At 39.6% G+C, this 17,942-nt stretch overlaps 1 protein-coding gene across 3 annotated transcripts in view; it reads left to right on the forward strand.

Annotated features, from left to right (window-relative positions):
• The window catches only part of CLIC5 (chloride intracellular channel 5), an 82,610-nt gene that overhangs the window by 27,965 nt on the left and 36,703 nt on the right, over positions 1–17,942 (forward strand). Inside the window, exon 1 of one of the 3 annotated variants that reach the window (XM_064650742.1) lies at positions 2,595–2,768. The exons of the other annotated variants lie outside the window; for them this stretch is intronic. The gene's annotated coding sequence lies outside the window, so the exon portion shown is untranslated. Of the gene's footprint in view, positions 1–2,594; positions 2,769–17,942 lie in introns of those variants that run through there. 3 annotated transcript variants of the gene reach the window in all.

Genomic DNA, 17,942 nt, shown 5'->3' on the forward strand with positions numbered 1-17,942 from the left:
CAGTCAGAGAGCCAGGCTGTCAGGACAGAGCAGTCATCCTGCTCATTTAGTGTGCTCCAACAAAATACCAGGAGCCACTGCTCTCGGGAAGATGTTGCTGCCCCTCTTTTGGACAGAATTATGCCAGAAATTATCTCAGGGAGGTGGAAAATTATTTTTTGAATTCTGGGATTTTTTTGGTGCATTTTCTGTTCTCTCTCTTTTTTTTTTTTTTTTTTAAGTTACTTCTGCCAAAAGGTGATTTGAAACTAGCCTTAGTTTGGAATTTGGTGAACTGCTGCCACATAGTCTTAGAGGAATATATAATGTTACTCCTGGTGCAAACAGTTGTTCCCCACTGTTAAGGCTTTTGTGGTTTTAACGTAAGAGAGTCCCTCTGATAAGAAATCTGATTTCAGTTTCAGAATTTCAGGGTTATCAAAACCAATACTGCCTTTACAAAATGGGAGAGATAAGTTGATAGGAACCTTTCAACCCATTATAACAATACAGGCTCTGTAATGTGTTTGATTCATAGACTGCACTCAAGAAGTTTTTTGGTGATAAGTAGGAATCAGCATCAAATCTGTAGGGTGCAAGTTCATTTATATTTCTTAAAAAGTGTGGGTTTTTCCTGGGTATTATGAGCTCAGCTTTTGGCTTCCATACAAAATCATTCCTATGTTTAGTAAAACTTTTCTAGATAAAGAGGAAATAACAAAGATTAAAAAAGCACAAGGAATAATAATGATACTGAGACATCTGGTTCAGCCTGCCTGGTGCTCCAATACTGACAATAACATTTTTTTGCATTCTTGGTAATGAGGTTGGCCAAGCCTTTCACATTTTGAGGGAGCCACAGCCACCCTACAAAGCAGGCACACACAGTGTGTGCAGTCTCTGATACTTCCAGCTGTCGCCCTGGAAGTGGCATGAGCACAGGGCTTATTACAGATCTTGAATTTTTATCCATTTGAAGCTGTCAAGCAAACAATGGGCAACACAGTTCATGTCTCTTCCAAACTTTTTTTCTGTGAGGCAGTGCATGATCAGCAGCCTGAGTCTTCTCCTCCAGTGTACTGCCCTTGTGCCTTGGTATTAAGGTTACAAAATTTACAAGGTTTACAGGTAGTCTGACACCAGGGAGGAAAATAATTTTACTAAGTTTGTTTAAACATCAATAAATGGGTTTCATAAGTTCCATGCAGGGGGACTCAGGTATTTCAGTGTAACCCTGGCTCTGCTTAGATCTTGTCAAATCAAGAGTGACTGGAGTGACAAATCAATAGCAACTCCACTACCAACCCAGTTAAATCAGGGAAATGCTGCCTGGACTGATAGTTTCTTCTCTTTTTATTAAGCATTTTCAATAAAATAATTAAAAACAGGGGGAAAACATGCATCTTGGCAAGATTTAATTTTGCTTTAAGCTTATGTTGTTAAAAGAAAACAATTCAATAAACTACTAAACGCTGCCTAGCAAAAGTTTAAAAATTAAAAGCTGCTTATTTTTCTTTGTGATGAAGAAAAACAATAGTTTAAAGAAGCTTTAGCCCAAATTATACAACCCAGCGTCTGTATGTCTGTGTGTCTGTTTTCTCTCTGAGTGTTTGCAGATTTTGTTTTGCGTCAGGACAAGTGCCTCGTTGGTGGGAATATTAGAGACGGGCAGTAAATAGTTCAAGCAGGCCAAGTTTATAAAATGACTTTGCAGGGATATGTTCACTATCCCTGCCACCTTGAACCTAGTTTGGAATGCTTTTGGGATTACTTGGGAAACTGGATCTCAAGTTAAGAAGGGATTTTCAGCTCTGTCTCCTTCTGCCTAAGTTCATGATCTAATCATTATTTTGTGGCTAAAGGTGAATCACACCCTGATCTGCCATGGTTTGCTTTTTTTTCCCTCATATAAATATCTGTGACGATTTGCTCTTCATTAAACTTAATGGCACCGATATATATGTTAATTGTGATCAAAACATCTGATTAAAATGAAACATATTCAAATGCTTTGTTGAATATGCATAACTTTACTTCTTTATGTGCCTTTGTAAATTGGATCCATTTGAATGCACAAGACTTCAGAAGCATTCAGTTTGGGTCATATCCCACGGCCACAAAAGCGAGTCAGTTTTGTACTGCTGAGTTCAGTGGCAGCAGAGTTAGGTCAGCTTAAGTGTATTTGAGATCTTGTTTAAACTCCACTTGCTAACTCCTTCCTTTATTCCAGCTTTTCTGAGCCTCATAGTCAAATTGGGTAAATACTGTTTTATTTTTACTGTAAAGAACTGGTGATATTCCTAATTACTATTGCTTGTACTGAGAAATAGCCGTCGGTGTGCTTTGGGTGCTCTATGTTTAGCTGCAGGTTGCTCCTTTTCCATCTCTGGCAGCACACGGCTCGTCAGGCTCACAGGTTGTTATGTCGTGGTTCAGCGATGACAGTGAAGCTCCAGTAAGTGTCCTCAGGGAACTTTTGTCGCCAGTACATGGCTCTGCTGAGGCTATTCCAGAGCAGCAAATGTCACCGAGATCATTTGACATAACATCCCAAAAATACACAGGGATCCTTTCCAGAAGAGCCAGCAGGAAGTACGTCTGCCTGTGCTCCAGAGTTTAACGTTATCATCGGGTCACCTGGTTATATCAAATAGAGTTTGATGAAAGGCTGTGTAAGATTGCTTAGGAGAACATATTGATCATCACAGCAATAATATCACTTAGTTCTTGTGTGGCACATAACTCTTCAAAATATGGCAGCAAAATAATCCCAGCGGTGCAGCACAGAGGTAACTTAAACACTATTTTATTAGTAGTATTTCTGTTTTTTTCAGCTAAGATCTCTGGTAAATTTTTTCAAATTGCCCCTTTTTAATGTTAGGCAGATATTAAAGGGCTGTGAGTTTGTGTGTTAGTTTTGTACATGAATAGGTTTCAATGATACTTTTTTTGGCAAAGGCTGACTCAAAGTCAGGGAGAATCATTTGGAATAAGCAAGGGTTTAGTTTTGTGTTGAATTCTCTCTATAAATCTTAGGTGAATTAGGCAATCCGAGCAGGTACCTAAAGTGCTCTAGTAGGGACTTTGAAAATAGCTTGAAGTGATTTGTTTGATACAGTAAAATTTATCATGGACACAGTCCAAAACAGATCCGTATTTCCTTTCCTTCCTTGTCCCTTGCTCTCTCCATTTGTTTGCTCTTCTTCTGTATTGCTGACATGCAGTAATACTCATCTGGATATGGTAGCAGTGATTTATATGTACATATGGAGCCATGAGTTAAAAAATACCTTGTTTTTGTAGGTCTGAGGGGTGTAATCGGCATCATGTATTCCTAGCATGATTCTTATATTAAACTTAAAACTTGGAAATTATTACAGGGGAACAAAAGTAATTCAAACTGTATCCAGCTGCGTTTTGCAGTTTCAAAGCCAGCAATTTTATCTAATAATACCTAAGGGTAAAACTTTCTCTAATGGATTACATTTACAACATGTCATTGCTGTTTGTTATGCAACTTGATTGCAAGTTCACATATAAATGTAGAATAATGAGTCCATTGGATGTTTTCTTTGACTCTGTTAAATTACATGATTCTTTTTGAATGACTGTGATTCTGTCTTTCTCAAGAATAATTTCATAACAGCTTTTAGGTTGTTTATGATTTTACCCTTCTATATGTATCCTTTTTTAGTGATGGTGAAGTTAATCTTCTGTGGCATAAGACAGATTCCTTTTCTATTCAGTGACTCTGATGCAACACAGAAATGTCATGGCTACAGTGTCAGAAGAGGAGATGGGCTCAGAAAAGAGACTGGGACAAAAAGCACCTTAGATACAGTTCTGTAATGCACCATAGGAAAGCTTTGCCATGTTAAAAAGGCCCCAGTATTGTCAAAATCCAAGTCAATGTTTTTTTGACTTTCCATTCTGCAAACAAATCAGCATTTCAGCACTTTATCTTAATAGAAAACAACAGCAGAGCTCCCACCAGCTGTAAACGCTGATTCTTATTATTTTTCTAGTCAAACTATGAAAAGGTCCCACTGTGCAATTTTTTCAACATGTTAAGCTTAGTAATATTACCAGGTTTCTACCCAAATTCTTGGCAGGCTTTTATTACTTTTGGGCATTTCTGCTTCCTTCAGAGATCCAAGGCAAGGTATTCAGGCTCTCCTCATCTTGATAAAATGCTGATACCAGTCCTTCTCCTGCAGATGTGGACACATGGTGGGATCAGGGAACATTCTTCACCCTTATCCCAGAGCGGGTTCACCATCCTGAACACCACTTAAAATAGAATAGAAATATATGATGGGAGCAGGTCTCCAGTATAGAACTGTCTTCTGACAAAGTGTATTGGAAATCTCAATTTCCTGGACATAAAAGAAATCAAAGCAGAGGAAACTGGATATTTGTCTGCTCTTAGGTACAGGCTGTTGGGTGCTTTATTAAGTGTCTGTACAGGAGCTCATTCTAGTTCAGAGTTTGTGCAGATGTGTTATATCTTCTGTAAGATCAACTTACCTGCTTTTTCTGCTTGTTCTCACATGCATTCAGATTCATAAATTTATACCGGTCCGCTAATCCCCATGATTTCTATGTTGATCCCCAGGGTAACCTGGTTCAAGTACCTCCTCAGAAGTATTGTATATCTGGAGCCCACGTGCTTCTCCAATATTTTTCCCCATGTCCCTGATAGCCAAAATGTATTAAAATAGCTCCTTTATGTGTATTATTGGCAACTCTGTGTAAAACTGAGATAATGCACTAATTGAAACTCATTTCAGGAGGGCTGTATTATAATAACTTACTAATGCATCTGTAGAACAGTAAGAGCTGAAGCTATTCCTGATATAGATGCTCTGGCATAAGGACATTGTATTAAGGGTGAAGTTGCTCAGATAGTGACAGTTGGCTCTTCTAAATCCTCATTCTTGAAAAACTAATTATGTGTGCAGAGCAGATGACAGAAGCCCATGGCATTCACCTGTATGTGCTTACTCAAAAATGTAAGTAAAATGTTCAAAGCCTAATATTCAGTGTTGCAGTATGAAATTCGAATACCAACAGAAAAGGAACTGCTAGGATTAAACAGGAAACCTTGGGCCATAGGAACTGGGGGAAAACCACCATCTAAAAGACCACACAAGATCCATTGTCCTGATCTCCCCCAGCAGGATGTAGAGAGACTTTGCATGATGCTATCAGATATCCCATTGTTTTCTCCCTCCCTGTGTAAATCCTTCTTTCAGGTAAAGCTGATCACCCTTCCCCAATGTAACCCTGCTTACTGGAAATACCAAAACTTTTTCCCCAGAATGTAAATACTGTATCCGAGAAATGTAAAATCATTTTTCCTCTTATGTCACCCCTGTTACTGAAAATGCTAATAGGTTGTGGAATCCCCTGTTTGGAATAACCCTGCCTCCTCATTAGCATGGAAGCCCCAAGACCCTTAAACAGCACTCACGTGTTCAATAAATGATTCCAGCTTTTGCCCCCAGAGCTGAGATCATGATATCTTTATTGGACCATTACAATTCAAGACCAAAGCTGATTATCATTTACTTTAAATTCCATAAAACTTGGAAAGATTATATATGGGAATAGTATTTTTTTATCCTTCCTTACATAAGTCAGGCTGCAAAAGCCATTTCTTGACTATTTTTGTTGTTTCTCTTGCGTTTCTTAGAATCATAGAATGGTTTGGGTTGAAAGGGAGCTTAAAGACCATCTCATTCCAACCCCCTGCCATGGGCAAGGACACCTTCCACTAGACCAGTTTACTCAAAGCCCCATCCAACCTGGCCTTGAACACTTCCAGGGATGGAGCATCTACAACTTCTCTGACCAAATATTTTGTTTCCTTTGGACCAAAAAAATTATCATGGCTCAGTTCACCATTCACCAGTATTTCAGGTGTTAAAACCTATTAATGATACTCTAAATGGGGTTATGCACAGAGGAAGTTTGCTTGATTTAGGTATGGCTTTAGTTTCCCAATTTCTTGATCATGAAGATGCCAAAGAAGATATAAATTTTTCTAACTTCTGCTGCTAGTAAAGTATAATAATGCTCTACTGCTTGGAAAAGGGCTCATCACCTCCAATGAGTGTTCTACTGCAAACTAGCAGTGGAGTTCAGAGTATGATGAGCTAATCCATGTGCGCTCAATCTCAAAAACCATTTGACAGCTAAGCTCAGCAACTGTCCATAATTCAGAAAAGATAGTTTAGCATCCATTTTAAATGTTCAGCAGCTGTGCCTTTGTTGTGAGTGTGGATTTTTTTAATACTTGTTAGTAAAACACAGGGTGATAATAGAAGATCTCTACTCTTCTTAGATGCTCATAGCTCGTAAGTGTTCTTAGATCCCAGTTCTGCAAAGGAGGCTGTGCAGGCTGCTCCATGCTTTGCCAGCCACCTCTGAACGTGATTCTCTTTGCAAAACCCAGTCCCTGAGATGAAAAAATACAGATACCTGTTTATAGCAAATAGCAACTTTGAAGCACTGTGCAGTCATGGTCAACACTTAAGAGGTGCAGAAGCTTAGAAGCAGGGGCCTTGTGCAAGAAGATCCAGAAAGAATTTCACTCCAGTCCTGTGCTCTGCCCTTTAGCCATAGCTCTTGTGTCTTTTGGGTTTTGTACAGCACTTAGCATGACTGATTCAGTGTTCGTGTGCCACGCCTGCTTAGTAATTGACAGTAAATATTCCAATAATAAACATATAAATCAGACTAGTCACAGCTATGCATTTTTACTTTTTTATTTTGCCATTGTTCTTAGTAGGGAGGGGTCAAGGTTTAGATTATCTTTTGGCTGGACATTTTAAACACATGCAGAGCTAGTGTGTGTTACAATATTGGAAAAGATGTAGAGAAGAATAATTTTAAGGGGTAAAAATACTTAAGGTTGCCCTCCTTAAGGCAGTCCTTCTCATTTAAGTAAAAGAGCAAACATCACTTGACCACAATATTAAATGTATCTATAGGGGGCTTTTTAATGTAGTGCATGACAAGTATAACAAGACATAGAATCACAGAATGGTTTGGGTTGGAAGGAACCTTAAAGATCATCTAGTTCTAAGCCCCCTGCCATGGCAGGGAGACCTTCTTTTAGACCACCTCAAAGTCAAATGTAGCCAAGTTAGGACTAAACTTAATAATAATTCTAAGAGTGATTAACTGTTGGAACAAACCACCAAAGAAGTCATGCCCTTTCTGCCTCTGATTCAGATCAAGACTAGATAATGCTGTAACAAACACACACAGTTAAGGACAGTAAAGGAATAAGCAAGCCACAAAATCTACAAACCAGGAAGGGGTTGCGATGGAGGAGATCTTGGCAAACCAGAACAGGGTTTGGTTCAAGCACAAAGGGAGGCTTTGATTTCTGTGTCTCTGAAAGACAGCACAAATTTGGTTGAGGCCAGTCAGATATAAATGATGCTAAGAGGCTGCTTACATGTCCTGGGTGTGATAATGAGATGTGATAAATTCAGGTGGCAGTTAAATATGTTATTGCTTATCTTATATATTTATCATGTCTGGGTTTGCGAGGGCCAGACTTTGGAAAGGCCTCCAAAGGCTGAGCAGATGAGTGCTGTGTCAGTACAGGTCAGACCTTGAAGATGAGATGAAGGAAGAGCTAAACTGGGAGATATGAGAGCCAAATTCCTTTTCTGTCTGTCAGTGTCTAAGTCATACCATGTCCCTATGCCTTGGCTTCATTCCCTGTGAAACACTTGCATCAGTATTCATTTTCATATTTGTGTAGCCCAGTAGCTTATCCAGCTAAAATTGCATCCGTTCTTTTCTCTTGACATAGACTGTAAAAACTACTCAAGTGTTGTGGTTTAACTCCTCACAAAATATGGAATTAATTTTCAGATTGGGCAGGTGCTTCTCTGTATGAATTGCCAAGCTTGTCCTCCCTGTGACATTTTAACATCCAAATAAACATCCTGCACAGAGCTGTCATTTTGTGTGCTGGTGCAAGTCTGTACCTGTGTATTGTCCCAAACAAGTGGAAATCAGAGAAACTGGCCCCGATGGATCATCGCTATTGTTGCTGGTGTTTTTCTAGATTGTGATTCAATTTGTGTGTGTCAACAGGCACTTTGTGTTACTGCTTTCCTTTTGCTTTTAGCTGCTGAATGGGCAACTTCAAACAGATACGAGTGCATATCATGGGAGGAAATTATTTTCTTTCGCTGCCCTGTGTTTTGTGATGAGCCATTGCTGCTGATTCAGTGTGTGACTGGAGACCTGTTTTGTTTGTTTATTTTATTCATAGTATTTTTTAAAAAGCTGTTCCTGGATGAAGAGGGGTTGAATCATGGAATAGTCTTGCAGGTTCTAGGTTCTCTCAGAATGGTAGCTTTAGGTTTTTTTGTGTGCTCGGTTCTTTTAAGTGTTCAGGACATGCCAAGAGGATCCAATGCACCAAAGTCCTTAATTGTTAAGCTTATTTTCAGTCTTCAGTTAGTGTTTGGATAATTTGAATTCTCTTTTCATCTTTGAGTGTTAGCTCACTCATGCAGTTTGACAAGGAATTCTATTTTGCCTTCAATTACTGAGTTGCTCTTTTTCATTCTGACATGCTCTAATTTTGGATATTTGGTTTTATTTTCTCTTTCAAGTCAATATTTCTGAGTCCCCCTGTTAAGCTCTAGATCCAGTCCTGGAGCTGTGTCTTTTTTGAGGTTCAAAAATGATCTCTTGTTTTCTCTGCATTAAGCACTGAGTGCTCACCCTGCTCAGAGATGGAGCCACAAGGACCTTCTCAGAGTACGTGAATGTAATCTTTTGGGGTTAGAACATCTCCAATTACATATTTTTCTAAAACACCCCATAAGTCTTACTTCTCACTATTCAGGCTGTAATAAAGGCAGGAAGACTTGTTTCAGATTTGGGAATATCCTCCTGCCCATCCTGGTACACTGAAACCATCAGCCCTATGATATGTTCTATGTTCTGCAGGAACACCTTGTTCTCCTACTGGGCTGAGCACAATCTCTGCTCAATGGCCTCATGATTCAATTTTTATCTCAAAGGAGGTATTCAACTAGAATAATACTAATAATGTTAAAAATGCTGACTGTAGGCAGCTACTCAGGTCCAACCTTGGAGAGCCAGGAAAGAATGTGACCAGGACGGGAACTTAGGGGAGGTGCAGTCCCACTGCCCTGACAAAGCAACAAACCTTGAAACACTGATTTTCTTTTCCAGGGGAAGGAAGTGCCTCTCTCCCCTGACCTTGGCCACCCCTCCCAGCCCCATCTGCACGTGACAGCACCTTGCTGCATGTCCCATGGGCAAAAGAGCTTTTTATAATTAGCCTCTGGACATCTCTTCCACTCTGGGCACCAAGGATTACTGATTTTTTAATTTATTAAAAAAATTATTTTAATGTTTATTTAACATTTATTTAAAGCCATATTCAAGGTCTTTGAGACTGGGTGCACTAAGTAGTAATGCCAGTTGTGCCATGCTTTCAGAAAGAGGGATTTTGTACTAACAGATGCTTAGCTTATCAGTGGAAGTGTTAAATTATAGGACTTCTCTGTATTTTTTATTTTTCAAGAACCACCTGTGTACTTGACATTTCACAGTAATAGAAAAAAACACCCTCCATTTTAGAGAGAATTGTAAGTAAAGATGAAAAAATAGCTAATTCTTCAGAGCCTATTCAGGTACTTGAGGAAATTGAGCCTAACTGTACACAAATGTATAAAAAATGTTCAGAAATTTCTTTGCCAAATGCTAGTTTCTCAATTACCTCATTAACCTGGATGTTCCAATAAGTTTTATTCAATGGGTGCTTGGTGTATGGAGTTCCAGTGGCATTCTGGAATGTGTCTGTGTTGGAATTGTGGCATAGGAAGTACCAGGTGCTCCTCTCACAGCCCAAAATCCAGATCTATCAGCCCAAATCTGAGTGTTCGGACTAAACTGTAGTAACAAATTTCAATGATGATTAAGTGAATGTTTTCCTGTGGAACAGATGATATTGAGAATAGATGGCATGGTCAAGGATCCCAGGAACAAGAGGGCCATAAGAGGTGAAGAGGTGCAGGGGAAAGTGCAATGGCATAGTTAAGTAAGATTTTCTATAAAGGGATGAAAAGTATGAATTATTTTAATGAATAGAATTGAGTTAAAGGCAGTTAAGGTGTTTGTGTTTTTTTTTTTTTTTTTAATGCTGGATAGTAGAATAAAATAAAATTAGAGGAAATTCAGTCTAGGTATCAGGTTAAAATGTGTTCAGAGAAAGTTGTCAAAACCATTTCCTATGGGAAGTTTGTAAAGTCACATCACTGGAGCATTTCAAATGGACCCAAACAGTACAGACACAGGGATTTAAGAAATCATTCTGCACTAGGATGCTGAGTAAACAAGAAATGTGATCCAAACTCAACTCACTGATCCAACTATTTTTTCTACTTACAACATTTATGATACATTAATGTCACAAGTCTGTACTGTAAAATATTTGTAAATTATGCTGCTACTATTATACACATTTATTCAGAATTTCTCAGTAGCTTTTGGAAGGCATCACTGTTTGTTTTCTTGAGCATTTGCTATTGAACACACAAATTGTTTTGCTTTTAGGTGAGTCTCAAGAAACAATTGCTTGCTGGTTATGTGTATCAGACTCTTGCTTTCATTGCAGGTACTTAAATTTACAAACTGGGAACTTTCTCTGTTTCTTGTTTAATGAAATAGTCAGAGAGAGTCGCATCCCCCTCTTTTGTAGATGGCTAACAGAAAAGACTGCCTTGTAGTGTAACACCCCTTGAATGGCTAAATATGACTGTAAGTGTAGATGATCAGATGAACAAATACAGCAATTCTGGCAGGTAAGAAAATATTAAAGGAGAAAAAATATTGTCTAATGACTAAACTCTGTAATTATTTCTCTGTGAGTGTCTGGAAACCGGAAAATTTGTTTATACTGCATTTGTATTTTCACAGCAGTAATTCTTGGTCCAAATGCTGGTAGTATTGTATTGGTAAATAGTTTATTGGAGGTATTGTGGGTTGCACTGAGAAGTCACACCAAGATGCAAACATCAAAGGCTAGTTTGAGCCTGGGATGTGCTGCTCCTTGCAAAGTAACTTGATCTGCTTTTGGTGAAAGTCATAAACATTCATCACATCTCAGGATGGAGCTTCTCCTGTACCCTCTGCAGCACCTTGAACTTTGGAGATGCAAAAGGAGATAGAAAGGCCCAGTCCTGCCCACTGTGGGACACCTCCTGAGGGCTACCAATTGCTCTTTTAGTCCAGTGGCCTTAGATCACTGATGAACAGTATTTCTGTGATGTTAAATAAGATACAAAATGAGACCCTCAAGGGCAGATTATGGCCTGTGCTGGGGTCAGCTGATGTGGTAAATGCCCTTATCAGCAACACCCCACCATCCAGACCTTTATTTGCAGTGACTGCAAGTGACTCTGTCTTCTAATAGTGCAAATGAAGTAATGGAATTTCAATAAATAATTCAGCCCTGGATCTGATTTCGGGTTCAGCATTAACTTTCAGCACCTGGCTGCTGTTATTATTTGTTAGTCTGATACGCTGCTTAGAGGCATGGAAATTTGGCTGCAATTCCCCAACATTTCCAGAATATACCATATGACCAGATTACCCTGGTCAAAAATCCCTGGCTCATAGATTTTTAACAGACTGTTAAATGCAAATTCCAGATGTGCACAGATTGAATTCTTACAAAAAAACCTGCATTCAGGATTCTGGTACTGTAATGGGAGCTCTGCACAGAGCTTGCTTTGGAGAAATGACTCCTGTATTTGCACCTGATCTCTACTAGAAACAGGAATAATTTGGTTATAATTTGCATTGCCTGTGACACCTTCTGACAGTGATCTGTCTCATTGTATTTTCTGCAGCTTTCCTGGGGTAATGGTTTTTTTATGTATCTAATTAGCTCTGAGGATATAGAATCATCAATATTTGAAACTATTAAAATTGGTACTTTTTGAATAGCTAAATAAGAGTAATTCCTAATTTCTTTCTTGAGAGCGCATAAAACCACTTGTGTTTTAAATCACTTATTAGAAAGAAACCAGTGAATCCAAAGTATGACTCTGCTCTCACTGAATTCAGTGGAATATTTATCATCAGTGGGAATATTTTGTGTGAATATTAACTGCTCTGGAATTAGATCAGGTATATTATCATAGAATATTTTGAGTTAGAAGGGACCTTTTAAAGGTCATCTTGTCAGACCCCCCTGCAGTGAGCAGAGACATCTTCAATTAGATCAGATTGCTGAGAGCCTTGTCCGTCCTGGCCTTGGATGTTTCCAGGGATGGGACACATACCACCTATTATATTAAAATGTAATAAACTAATAGGTGTGGCACCAAAAGACCAAAGCTATAATATGACCCTATAGGCATAGGTTTCCAAAATGTAGGAGCTGCATTATGTATATACAGAGCATGAATAGCCACCCAGTATCAATATCTTGCAGGATAAGATTCTTCCAGTACCTGAAGGGAGCCTACAAGGAAGATGGAGAAAGACTATTTACAAGGGCCTGGAGTGACAGGACAAGGAGGAATTGGCTTCAAATGGAAAGAGTGTAGGTTTAGGTTAGATATTAGGAAGAAATTTTTTACTGTGAGGGTGGTGAGCCCCTGGCACAGGTTGCCCAGACAAGCTGTGGCTGCCCCATCCCTGGAAGTGTTCAAGGCCAGGTTGGACAGGGTTTGGAGCAACCTAGTCTAGTGGAAGGTGTTCCTGCCCATGGCAGGGGGTTGGAACGAGGTGGTCTTTGAGGTTCCTTCCAGCCCAAACCATTCTATGATTCTAAGTTAACTGGTCTTACAAAGAGGATGTATCTCTTCCTATGAGATACACTGTTGTATCCAAAACAACCAAGCAGTAGCTGATGCTTCAGCATCTCTATTGACTTTTACTAAAAATGGAATGATTTTCTGAGTGCTGCTGTGTCCTGCCTCCCCAAATCCTGTGACTAAGGTTCCTTCCAGAACTTAAACCCAGATGCATAAATGCAACTGATAGATAAGAAAAAAAGATTGCATATATATGTAATGTGACAAGTTAGGCAGCTTTAGGAAAACTCCACAAGTGGGCTGTTGCTGGTTGAGCTTCTCCCTGCAATGCAAGCAGGCAACGCTAGAGGGGATTTTACTACCACTCTATGTCAGGCATGTGCCTCTCCTGAAAAACCTTCCAAAATGCATGTTCTAGTTCAGGAACAAGATGTTGGCTACAGGCTGAGCGAAATCTATGTTTGTATGACACAAAAGGTCAGGAAAGATTATTATGTTGGTCCCCCGTGGCCATGAAAACTCTGAGTGAAATTCTGGTCCTGTCAAATGGGCAAAATTGCCATTGATTTCACTGGGGCCAGACTTCATCCTGTGCAGGTCAGAGAGAAGCAAAAATCTGTGCCACCAAGCATCCAGCACTGACAGCAAGAACAGCTTTATTGTCAGAGTCACTAATATAGACTGTATAGAAAGGATTTTTGAAACATCCTATGCCCCCTCTCCACTCTGCAGCAGGATGAAATAAATCGAGACCAATCTGACCAACTTCTTTTGATTTCTTCAAAGCCTCCACTAAATGGAGATTACACAACCTCCTTAGAAAGCCTGCTTTGTGTTTCATTAGTCCTATAATTACACTGGATTTCCCCCCCCCCCAAAGCTTTATTGTTGCAAATTAAGCAAAATACTTAATCCCATCCTCTGTGGTCATGAACAACAATGGAAAATCATCCTCTTTGTGAAACAGTCTTATACATGCTTGAGAACTGTTATGTCGTGGTAGAACATTGCATGTACATCACATTATCCTGTTGCTGTTGCCTGTAGATGCACATGCTGATGATTCCTATTGTTTGTGATTTACGTAAAACCTCTTTCACTTCGCCCCCGCAGCCTCACCAGCTATTCCCCATCCAGCATTTGTATATCACATTTTGTTCTTCTCACATCTTACACCTTGAGGTTAATTTCCCTGAATTTCATTTAAGTGACTTCAGACACTTTGTTCCAACTTCTTAGCATCACTTTGAAGTCTGCTCCTCTCCTGGGAAATACTGATAACCTCTCTGTGCTTGTTGTTGTCAGGAAATTTTGCAAGGTTTTATCTGTTCCTTCCCCCATTTTGCTAATGGAAACATTAAATATGACTCATCTTGTCATAGGCCTTTATGGTACCTCTATTTGTTGTATTTGTAGAGTAGCAGAAAACTTTATTATTACCACTTCATAAATATTTTTCAACCACCTATGCAAGCACTTTGCAGTAATTTCATACAGGTCCCATTTCCTTACTTTGTTTAATAAAATACGATCTGGAGGTGACGTTGGAAACCTTACAGAGGTCAGCTTCCAGGTACCTGCTGCTTCCTTTCTACCTGCAGTGCTGGCAACCCTGACAGACAACTAAATTTGCTTAGCTTAATTAATGTCATTTGTTCCTGAAAAATCCATATTGTCTTTTCTTACCAACTTTAGATTTCCATGTGTGCTTGTGAGTTGTGGTTTAGTCATTTATTCAAGTATCTATCTATGTGTTAAGCTTATATATCTGACATTTCTTAAGTTCTTTTCTTGTTCCTGTGGTGTCTCAGTGAATTATTGATGGGTCACCAAAAATCAAGGCTTTTAAAAACTGTTCTCTGAGGTTACGTCCAGTGGCTATCGTGGGTACCCAGGATCCTGTGCCATGATACTGGTGAGTGATAGGAGCAGAATTGCTTTATTAGATTGGAAAAGGCTTAGGAAGAAGTGTAAAGGATGATTGTTATTTTTATGTCAAGCCAAGAAAGAAACACCTGTACTTTCAGTCCACTGTGTCTGGAAGCACATGAGCTTTGTGAACATGTGCTGTCAAGAGCTGTGATGAGAATGGCAATTTTGGGTTTTGAAGAATGTCAAGATTTTGCTCTAAATTTCTCTAAGTCTCAAAAAAACATTTTGAAACATTCACAACGTTGTTGAACCAAAGCTGTGGTGGGTTTTCAGTGAGGAGGGAAACTGAAACAGTCTCAGTAGTTTTAAAAGGAAATTTTGGCTGGTGAGTGGGCTGCTGGGCAGCCAGGAGCCCTGGGAGCCCTGCTGAGCTGCACGTTGGGACCCCATGTTCTTATGTCTTTGTGTGGTCCCAGCACCTACCCTCAGGGGGGCGGCCAAAGACCACAACTCCAGGCCTGTTTCCAAGGTGGTATGGCCAGAGCCACTGCACATCTCCAGGTATTTGTCAAATTCTGAGTGAGCTCCTCGAAGAATATTCTTCCAGTAGAGATTTTCTTTTAGAACACTCTTAATTTTTTGTCTAGTTGCTCACAGTGATACTCCCTTCTTACTAAGGCTTTTAAAAGCAGCTTTTCATTCTGGGTGGCTTGTGGCCTGATTTTCCAAGTGTAGAGAATTGATACTTGTGAGAAGTCAGCTGCTTTCAAATTGTCTCACAGGACCTAAAGCTGCTAGCCACTTTGGAAATGTCAGCCAGCATTTGCCACCCATCCTTTTAGCTCATATTTTGCTGACATTAAAATAATGTAAATTAAATACATATTCTATGTGATTTCTTTATACAATACTGCTGATGTTACTAAATGACTTTCACTCTTCTGGAGACTTTTCCCTTATACACCACCATGTGAAAGTCAGTCTTGATGTGCAGAAATTTTTCACAGCATGGCAGAGCATGCTGGAATATGGTCTCCTGGAAAAAAAAATTTGTCCCAGCCTTAATTCATATATATACATATATGTTGGTGTAGGAAGTGTCATTGTAGTTCCCACTACCTTTAATTATCTAATAATATTTCCTCATTAAGTTAACCATATGCAAAGATAAGTAAGGGATCTATAAATATAAATGAGAACAAAATAATTGCTTGACCTAAGGTGTCAGACCACTCTATGCTTCTCTACTCTGTTGATATTTGTCAAATCATTGACCTTTAGTTCTTTGAAGAAAGAAGAGGTGATGGAATAGCATAGAACCATTTTCACATGGTGGGTTCAAACTGAAAGAAATGCAGGTTAGATATATGGAAGAAATTCTTTACTAGGAGAGTGGTGAGGCACTGGAATGGGTTGCCCAGAGAAGCTGTGGATGCCCCATCCCTGGAAGTGTCCAAGGCCAGGTTGGATGGGGCTTGGAGCAACCTGGTCTAGTGGAAGGTGTCCCTGCCCATGGCAGAAGGTTGGAATGGGGTGATCTTTTAGGTGCTTTCCAACCCAAACAAACCATTCTGTAATTCTGTGATGAGACTATACGCCTGTGTTTAGTCTGTAGTTTTCTACATCTACATTGAACCTGAATTATTGGAATTCTAGGGCATCTCAAAATTTATTTCAAAGCAAAACATGTTTCATGCAGAACATATGCAGTGGCCAGTGAATCTAACAAAGCCCTTGAGGAAACCGAGACCTTTTTGTGCAGGTTGATCACTGTGAGTGCAGCTGTTCTGCTACCAGTACCTTAGCTGATGTGGAAGTTGACTCTGATCTTTAATTGTGAGTATCCTAAGCTGTAATGAAAAGATCCCTGGGAAGAAGCTGACTTGTATGACTGATTCCTTCCTGCCCATGCTGCCATTCATGTGAATAAAAAAGTTGGAAAATCATGACTCACCAAACCTAAAGATAGGTTTGTCCTGTCCACTGGGTCTCCAACCTGCACTTCCATCCTCTGAAAATCCTGAATGTCTCAGGAGTGCAAACACATCTCTCACAAAAATGCAGAGATCTGAGAAGTGCAGTGACAGCTCCTTGGAGATCCTCAGCTCTGCTGACGTGCTGCCCAGCTTGTCTGAACCCAGTGGAACAAGCCAGCTCCCCTCAAATTGGCCGGCAGCGCAGACCAAGTTAAGCTTATGTGCATCTATAATATGTGCATGTATGTAATGCCAAATTTGGACAACATTTTGGCTGGCTTTTGGGGAGCTGGCTAAAGAGTTTCACCACTTCCTTTTTGTTTTGTCACTATCCTGACAGTCTTCCAGGCAAATGCTCTATTTTTATTTGACATATATGCACATAGTCTATTTCTGCGTGTGTGTCCTCAGGAATATATTCCTGTTCTGTCTTACCCTGCTTTGGAAGGAGGAGGAGCTTCTCCTAGCAAAATAAAATCTTGGAAAAAAGCTTAATAAAGTTAAAATGCTGCACAGCGAATTTATTATTGTTGTTATAGGCCCTTGTTCAGGAAAGCACTTAAGTATGTGCTTAAGTCTGTTGAAATCATCAGGACTTAAGAACACGCTTAACGTCAAGCATATACTTCCTCTGAATTGGGATGTATTTCAGCACATGCTTAAATGCTTTTCCTGAACCAGAGCCACAGTCAACAAGAGTGTCCTGTGATACACAGGGCTTGTGCAACAAGATTTACTTCTAACTTGAGACCTACCAGTGCTGCTCTATGAATGTGCACTTCTTAGCTTGCCTCTCCGTTGGTGGCACTCCAAATTACTCACTGGCTTTTACATTTGGATGAGAAGTTGGGAAAAAAAAAAAAAAAAGACGAGAAACTGGAAAGAAATGATCCTTACTAAAGCAATACCTTGGCATGTCTGATCTCATGTTGCAACCAATGATTTTTCCCTACAATGGAGATTTGTGCTATTGTGTGTGTGGTATAATTACTAAGACAGATTTTTTTTTCTCTTAATGGCACAATAAATAGGATATTTCCTGGCCTACTCTGCATTTCGAATAGGATTTTCACTTCCCCTTTGGGTTCTGAGCGTAAGGGGAGTAAGTGTCAAAAGGCAGGAGCGTTCCCAATTTTAAAACAGAGAGGGTGTAACCATGTGTAATGTGAGTCTCAATTTTGATTGTAGGGATGATGAAATCAAATCCCTCCTTAATCCTTACTGGGAAACATTGAGGTGAATTAGCCTGACTGCTTTTGTTAACTTGTTAAAATTCTTTTGAAAA

The sequence above is a fragment of the Pseudopipra pipra genome, chromosome 3 (assembly GCF_036250125.1).
Source record: "Pseudopipra pipra isolate bDixPip1 chromosome 3, bDixPip1.hap1, whole genome shotgun sequence".
In the NCBI taxonomy this organism is placed as follows: Eukaryota; Metazoa; Chordata; class Aves; order Passeriformes; family Pipridae; genus Pseudopipra; species Pseudopipra pipra.